This window comes from Pseudophryne corroboree, chromosome 6, assembly GCF_028390025.1.
Source record: "Pseudophryne corroboree isolate aPseCor3 chromosome 6, aPseCor3.hap2, whole genome shotgun sequence".
NCBI classification, from domain to species: Eukaryota; Metazoa; Chordata; class Amphibia; order Anura; family Myobatrachidae; genus Pseudophryne; species Pseudophryne corroboree.
The window spans coordinates 555,168,039-555,177,293 of record NC_086449.1 but is presented as its reverse complement, the minus strand read 5'-3'; the positions used below and the strand labels follow the sequence as shown (position 1 = coordinate 555,177,293).

Below are 9,255 nucleotides of genomic sequence, written 5' to 3'. Positions count from 1 at the left end.
GGGGAGCGCTGCATGTGGAGCCCAGCTGGAGGAGGACGTCTGTTGCTGCTGTTGTTGGGGTTCCATCTCCTCAGGTGGCTGCTGTGGTCTGCCCTTGGATCCCTGCTGTTCGGAGTTCATCTGCTGCATTTGCCCCTACTCCTGGCGCTGAAGTCCGGTGGTCCAGGTAAGCCTTCAGTGAGGCTCCCTCTTAGTGTAGCCATTGTGTTTTACTGTATTCTCTTAGTGTAGCTATTGTGTTTTCCTGTATTCTCTCAGTGTAGCCATTGTGTTTTACTGTATTCTCTTAGTGTAGCTATTGTGTTTTACTGTATTCTCTTAGTGTAGCTATTGTGTTTTACTGTATTCTCTTAGTGTAGCCATTGTGTTTTACTGTATTCTCTTAGTGTAGCTATTGTTTTACTGTATTCTCTTAGTGTAGCTATTGTGTTTTACTGTATTCTCTTAGTGTAGCCATTGTGTTTTACTGTATTCTCTTAGTGTAGCCATTGTGTTTTACAGTATTCTCTTAGTGTAGCCATTGTGTTCTCTTAGTGTAGCTATTGTGTTTTACTGTATTCTCTTAGTGTAGCTATTGTGTTTTACAGTATTCTCTTAGTGTAGCCATTGTGTTTTACTGTATTCTCTTAGTGTAGCCATTGTGTTTTACTGTATTCTCTTAGTGTAGCCATTGTTTTTTACTGTATTCTCTTAGTGTAGCTATTGTGTTTTACAGTATTCTCTTAGTGTAGCCATTGTGTTTTACTGTATTCTCTTAGTGTAGCCATTGTGTTTTACTGTATTCTCTTAGTGTAGCTATTGTGTTTTACTGTATTCTCTTAGTGTAGCCATTGTGTTTTACAGTATTCTCTCAGTGTAGCCATTGTGTTTTACTGTATTCTCTTAGTGTAGCCATTGTGTTTTACAGTATTCTCTTAGTGTAGCCATTGTGTTTTACTGTATTCTCTTAGTGTAGCTATTGTGTTTTACTGTATTCTCTTAGTGTAGCTATTGTGTTTTACTGTATTCTCTTAGTGTAGCCATTGTGTTTTACTGTATTCTCTTAGTGTAGCTATTGTGTTTTACTGTTTTCTCTTAGAGTAGGTATTGTGGTTCTCTATAGTTTCATAGACTGAAGTATTGTGTCACTGTGTGTTCTGTATGGTACTTTTGGTGTGCATATCGTCCTGCGGTATTCCACCCCATAGTGGTTAGGGGGAGGCGGTACATTGGTCAAGGCCGCAGGTACCCAGTCTAGGCCCTTCGCGCGTCACTTCCCGGTCAGGCTCCCCTCGCAGGTAGGTTGTTAGCTGTGTGAGTTCCGGGCGGGGGCAGAGAGCCACTTGCTCCTGTCCGCCGCTGTGCACCTCCACCCGTGGCATTTTCTCTTGCGCATTTCCGTCCTAGGTACCGGAAGAGTGATCGCTCATCACGCAAGTGGACAGGATCGAGTCGGGTGAGCCATTCGGTGTTTTGTGTGCATTACGTAAGTTTGTCACCCCACCCCTTCCCCTGTCTGTGGGCGTTTCCATCCGGGGTCGCAACGGGTGCTTTCACACCTCACGGGCACCCAGTCTGAGGCCACAAATGCCAATGATGACTCATCATTGAGCTCGCCTGGGGGTGTCCCTCCTTACCTCCTCTCTGTCCGTGTGTATGCAGGTTTTGTCTCCTTTACAGGAATCATCCAGGACTCCCAGCCACTCCTGTCTTATGTGCCAGAGCCACCCCCGAGGGGAACCCGAAGCATCCGAAGTGGAGCAGAAGGACCGCCCTCGGTAAGTGTACCAGCCCCTGACTCTCTTCCCGGCCCCTTTTAACAATAGGATCAGATTACCTGCAGGCCCATACTGAAACTGTTACAATTTAACATACTCATTTTAATCACTGTCAGGGGTCTTAGAACAATGGGCATATTTAACTATATTAAATAACCCTCTAGCCTAGACTTATTCTGTTAACAATTACATTGAACACATAATAACCATATAAATTACATAACTGTACACATATCAGCAATTAGTGGAGTCTATGGGTAGGACCAGGGCTAGGAAAGTACACGCGTGTCTTATACCACTGTGCGACACAACGTGCAGGCTGTGTCATCACAGTATGTAATATATATGCTGTAGTTTATTTGGTATTGGCAGCGGCGCCATATAGCACAGACACCATGTCTTGGCATAATGCTTCCCTCTCCTAATTTGTTTGAAGTTAGAATACAGTGTCTTATTAATGGATCACTGCTGTATGTCATATGCTGTGCAGTGATGGCATGTGAGCAGATCCTATGTTCCAAATTGGACACTGTGAAGAATGGACAGTGACAACTGCTTTCAGGGAGGCCCTTTCCTTATGCCTGATGCCTCAATTAGAGGTATTGCAGACTGAGGGGTCCCTGATGAGTGTCCGAAAGGGAGATTATAGATAAATAAGATTAAAGCCCCGTACACATGGGGGAGATGTGTGCTGAGTGATCTAGCACAGACCGCTCAGCACACATCTTTCCCCCCCTGCTCGGCACACAGTGCGATGTATGGGGTGCCGCTCACTTCACCCAGCAGTGAAATGAGCGATCTAACTAGATTTGGCATGCATGCATGCCAAATCTAGAATCAGTGATAGCAACACACGGGGCCGCGCATGGCTATCGCAATGGGCATACACACGGAGAAATCCGTGCTTAATTTCTAAACAATCTAGTCAGATTGCTTTAGATCACAGATCTCTCTGTGTGTACCCCTCTTTAGGCTTATACTGGTGTGCTGCTGCCCTGAGTTTGCATAATGTATGTTGGACCAGTAGCGGATCTTGCCACGGGCAAGCAGGACTTTTGCCCGGGGCGCCGCCTTCTGGAGGGCGCCGCACCGTGGCAAGATCCGCTACTGTGCCCCCCACTGCTGTGCCCCCCGCCGCTGTGCCCCTTGCTGGTCCCCCGCTCTGAAAGGAACCAGACGCTACGCGTCTAGTTTCCCTTCATGGAGGGGACCTTTGCTGTGCGGTGCGCAATGACATCATCGCGCATCGCACAGCATTGTGGCACAGACACTAGGGGTCATAATTGACCTCTAGTGTCTATGCTGATGCGAGGAGAGGAGTGGCGCCGGCGGCTGTCTGCAGCGGTCTGGAATCAGGAACGGGGATAGTAAGTATACTTTTTTTTAAATTCTCTTCCAGCAGCGCTACAGGGGGCACAAATGGGGGCGTAACTGACCATGCCCCCGTGTGAAGCCACACCCATATAGTTTTGCCCGGGGCGCAACAAGAGCAAGAACCGGCCCTGCGTTGGACAGTTGGGAGATATATTCTATTATAGGGAAAAAATTATTTTGAAAAAGCATTAGATGTTTAAATGTCATTTAAATAGAAAATGCTTCTTTCACATTTATATAATAATTTCCCCCCCCTCCTCCCCCTCTCTCATGTAGAAGCCGCATGCAGCCACTTAGTTTACTCAAGCGGCAGAAATTCTTTATGTGCACAAAGATGTGCTCCCTGACTTGTACAGCTACTCCTCTGCCAATTTGTTTGCAGCTCCTGTGCTCTTCCCCTCCCCCTGCTTTCTTCATTGATCCATTGTCTGCATTCCGATCCCCATCTATGTATGTGTGCCAATCTATCACTCCCCTATCCTTTCCGTTTCCAATTTGCTATGTGTATATGTGTACCTCTGTGTCCCCTCACCCCTTAAGAGTCTGTGCATCTGCCTCATGCTTGTGTGTCTCATCCCTATCTTTCATCATTTGTTTATCTGGGCTCCATTTAACAATAAGACATAACCACTTTAGCGTTCACTGAATCAGTTACAGTCTACTTCAGTATTTTATTTGCTCCAGTAACGCTTACATCTATAAATGGTGAAAGTGATACAGTCCCCATTTCCAATTGCAAGTACAGGTTGAGTATCCCTTATCCAAAATGCTTGGGACCAGAGGTATTTTGGATATCGGATTTTTCCGTATTTTGGAATAATTGCATACCATAATGAGATATCATGGCGATGGGACCTAAGTCTAAGCACAGAATGCATTTATGTTTCATATACACCTTATACACACAGCCTGAAGGTCATTTTAGCCACTATTTTTTATAACTTTGTGCATTAAACAAAGTGTGTGTACATTCACACAATTCATTTATGTTTCATATACAGCTTATACACACAGCCTGAAGGTCATTTAATACAATATTTTTAATAAATTTGTGTATTAAACAAAGTTTGTGTACGTTGAGCCATCAGAAAACAAAGGTTTCACTATCTCAGTCTCACTCAAAAAATTCCGTATTTCGGAATATTCCGTATTTCGGAATATTTGGATATAGGATACTCAACCTGTATATTCCACACATCAGTCAGCTGCAGTCTCCTCAACAAGAGAGGGACTCCCAGCAAGGGGAAAGAAGAGCTACGAGAAGGGCATAGAAAATGATGTAGGAATTGGGAAGAGACTAATTTAAGGTCACCACAAAGTATGAGAGATTCATTAGTTAAAGGGGATAGAGTCGCCAACATTTTTTTGGAAAATGGGCTTAGAGTACACATTTAGGGCATACACACTGCAAAGGTCATATCTGAGACCTAAGATGATAACCGTACTCACCACAAAACAGCCCTCTGGGTCACAATTTGTTACCAGGACCTGTGTCTGAAGATTAAGTATTTTGCCAGTGTGACCACTCCAGGTATACCACTTTTCAAGGTATAAGGAGCAGAGTCAATTACTGCAGACTAGCCTAGCATGTTGAATTTTGCAATCTCAGCTGGAATTAGGTGCAATTCCTGAATGAGGGCTACAGTATTTCCAATTTCTGCTACAGTATGCCCACTTTCACGATCTGAGCTGGGATGCGCGTCCGGCACGGGGTTGCCCTCCTTATTTAGAACCCAAAACGAGGCAAAATGTCATCCTCCCACTGCCGGATTCGCACAGGTTTTGTATTCTATAAAGGTCCCCGGTGATCGTGCCATCTTCACTCAGGCTGTGTGGTTTGTATAAAGGAGTGCTGTGTCCTCCAGGGGTATTCTCGCTATACATAAAGGGATGCGGTGTCCTCCAGGGATAATCTGTCAATCTAGGGGTGCCCTGCCCCAGTTAAAACAAAATAAAAGCTAAATATCTAATTTAGAAATATATATATATATATATATATATATATATATTTATTTTTATATATATATATATATATATATATATATGTGATAAACCCCAGTGTACTACGCTATTATTTTTCTGTAACACTGATGGTCAGACCGCAGTGCATAATCATACACGTATTGCGACACTGTTGGTAATCTGTGCTTTGTTGCACATGAAGGGGTTGTGTAACCTCCAGGAGTGCTCTGCTCAAATTTAAACAAAATAAAAGCTAAATATACTGTATAGTTAAAACAAAAATATTCATTTTTTTGTGATATACCCCAATATACTATACTATTATTTTTCTGTGACACTGCCGGTCAGACCACAGTGTATATTCATCATACACATACTGTATTACGACACTGTAGGTCAGTGATTTTCAACCTTTTTCATTTCGCAGCACACTGAATAAGATTTGAAAATTGCCAAGGCACACCATCTGTACTCCACGGAAAAAAAACACAACACACACGGGGGGGAAAAACAACCGTATTTTGGTCCCCAAGGGAGAAAACACACACACACACACACACACACACACACACACACACATTGTCCCCAACAGTAATTAAAATAATGCACTGGCCCCCACAGTAATTGAAGACACTGCCTGCCACAGTAATTCCACACATTGCCTCCCATTGTAATGCCACCATACTGTCCCCATAGTAATTGCACACATTGTCCCCCATACTATTGCCACCACACACTGTTCCCATTAGTAATTGCACACATTGCCCCATAGTAATTCCTTTACACTGTCCCCCATAGTAATGCCACCACACACACACAGTCCCCCATAGTAATGCCACCACACACACTGTCCCCCCGTAGTAATGTCACCACACACACTGTCCCCAATAGCAATGTCAATACACACACCAATCCCCCATAGTAATTCCACCACAATGTCCCCCATAGTAATTGCACACACTGACCGCCATAGTAATAACACCACACACACTGATCCCCCATAGTAATGGCACTACATATGTGACACCCCCACTGCATCTCACCAGACTGTGGAGACCGTGCCTATTGTTATGAGACTCTTAGAGATAACATTTACATATAGCTGCACAGGTGCTCTGTACATTATAATATGTGGACATTGTGGACAGTGGCTAAGTGAGTGCCTTTTTCCTTGTACAGCCTGCACTGGAGGAAGTAGAGGAGCAGGTGCAGGGGCCAGCACGTGGCTAAAAACTGCTGGATTGTCCCCACTGCCGGCTACACGGGAGCTCGAGAACCCCGGGCAGCCATTAGAGAGAAACTGCACACTTACCCAGAGATCCCCAGGGAGAGAGGAGGCAGGACTGCGCGGCTCCGGTCGATCCCCGCAAGAGTGACACTTAGCTTGAGACCTCTGCATTGCCCTGCAACCAGCGTGAGGGAGAGGGAGACCGGCGGCGGCAAAACAGAGCTATCCGGACAGTAAGCCAGCCAGCGGGAGGCAGAGCAGAGGCGCAGTTTACAAGCAGTAGTCACGCCGGGAGGCGGTCCAGAGGCTGAGCGGGAGGCGGAGCAGAGGCGCGGCTCATAGGCAGCAGCCAGGCCAGGAGACAGCACAGAGGCGGACGGAGAGGCGGAGCCCGCACTGATTGACAGGGGTGATGCTCCCTCAACCCATTCCAGCCCAAACTGCAGGAGGTGGCTCCCTCACAGCGGCCACACCAGGAGGCGGGACGGGGCGGAGATCAATCGTCTAGTTCTCTCTGCATACCCGCTGACAGAGGAAAGAGCAGGGGGATCACCTCCCACTGAAACGGCATTGCTCAGTGACAGCTAGCAGCCCGGCCATCGCTATTGGCAACCGGAGAAGGTCGGTAACATACACACACACACTGCGCCTCCCTAGACATTTCAGCAACAGCTGTGATAAACTCTGGGTACAGGGTAAGAGATAAATAGACTTTGCTCAGTGATTCCTTCCTGTGCACCCTTTTTAACTAAAAGTACAACTTCCCTAGAAGAGCTGCAGTCTCCATACCTCAGCGTAGAGATAAGGAAACAGCTCCAATTTACAGCCAAGGACAGAGTCATTAATAGGGAGAGTGTTGCAAAATAAATGCTTGAAAGGAAGGTTGACTTCACACAGCTACAGTAGCAACTTGTTACATACTATCCAATTTACTAAATAGACTAGTTTCCCGCAGGAGCAGCTTTAATTACCAGGATAGACTGCATTACTAAAGAGTACTTAACCTTCAGTTTCTACTTTACCCGGGCAACGTATAATAAGAGAGCTCTCATTAGCAAACAGTCAGCCGTGCACGTGCTCTAAGGGACTTCCTATCTCTCTGACTTGAACCTGTTTACTTACCTACTTTGACGCAGGTAGAGAGGAACATGGGGGGTGGTTGGTTGCCTGAGCAACCTATTAATGTTTGGGGGAAGTTAACGTGATGTTTATGTTTATAATTCCGCTTAACTAAGTTAACCTGTGGATCCCCATGTATGACAATCCGCTTATTACAGTAATTAATCTGCACAATTTTTTATGTGAAAGAGGTTAATTCTTTTGTAGGAACATGACACAGACGTCGAGATCATCACGACTGTCCAGTTCCGGCTTAATAAAAATAAACCCCCTTTTTGGTTGATGTATTGTTCAATACCTGTAAAATGTTATAAGTATGTCCTCCTTTAAAAAGTACATGCAATTCTGCTAGCTTTTAGGGCAACCTCTGATTCTGATAGCTCTAGAATACTATTTCTGTTTAAACACAAGATACCTATATTTGTATATTTTGGTCATTCTTGTTACAATTTTCAGACGTATATTCAAACAATTATATGTTCTCCATCATCAGTGTTTATGAGCAACCGAATATCTGGCTGTATTATTAATATGCCCAGTGGAATATGAATCACTATATATAAATAGGGGGACCATTTGTATGTCTGTATACCATTTTGAAAATATATAAACCTTTCTCATACACCGATTTTTTGATAGGTGTCTTCTTTACTTATTAGATATATGGTGCATTCTGCACAGCAAATATTTATTTGCCACCAATCTCCTTTTTCTAAATAAATCTTTTTCTACTACATTTACACGTTCACAATTATCAGTGTTTATGAGCAACTAAATATCTGGCTGTATTATTAATATGCTCAGCGGAATATGAATCGCTATATGTAATCAGGAGGACAAATTATATGTCTGTATATTACTCTGAAATCATACTTATATAAACCTTTCTTATACACCTATTTTTTGATAGGTGTCTTTTTTGTTTATTAGATATACAGTATGGTGCATTCTGCAAAGCAAATATTTATTCGTCACCAATCTCCTTTTCTAAATAAATCTTTCTCTACTTTATATCAACTCATGCCTAAATAGGCATCCCATGACTGTTACATTTTCTTGCTTTCTACAATTCACGCACATCTGTGCATGTGTGCACTCTCATCCAGTCCTTATCTCTAGTCAATAGAGATAAACCAGTGCAGAGGGCGCCTTTCTGGACAGCAGAAGCACACTTTCTATTCATACAGAATAAGTACTCTCTCATTCAGCAGTTTACTGCCAAACTCCACAGGAGACGCCTAATCTCGTCTGATCTTGGAAGCTAATCTCTGGAAGGCCTGGTCAGTACTTGTCTGGGAGACTGCCAAGGAATACCAGGTGCAGTAAACACTTACTGGAAAGCAGAAGGAACATCCCCCTTTTTCACTTTTCTCTATTCTCTTCTTTCTTACAAAGCACGTCTTTCTTTGTGTCTTTATTCTACACCTATAAGATTTAATAGGTGAGCAAAACAATAATAGACCAGGAATCAATTAATACTTCAATTTTGGTTTAAGCAGTATACTTTCACTTCTAACAGTAATAGCCCAATTTACAATATTGATAATTATCTGTCATACTGTATGCAGCAAATTATGGCCCTCATTCCGAGTTGATCGGTCGCAAGGCGAATTTAGCAGAGTTACACACGCTAAGCCGCCGCCTACTGGGAGTGTATCTTAGCTTCTTAAAATTGCGACCGATGTATTCGCAATATTGCGATTACTAACTACTTAGCAGTTTCAGAGTAGCTCCAGACTTACTCTGCCTGTGCGATCATTTCAGTGCTTGTCGTTCCTGGTTGACATCACAAACACACCCAGCGTTCGCCCAGGC

General features: G+C 43.9%; 1 pseudogene; it reads left to right on the top strand.

The window, feature by feature from the left end:
* The first annotated feature begins 8,650 nt into the window (after window positions 1–8,650).
* LOC134937440 (5S ribosomal RNA) lies at window positions 8,651–8,769 on the top strand (annotated as a pseudogene).
* Window positions 8,770–9,255: the final 486 nt, after the last annotated feature.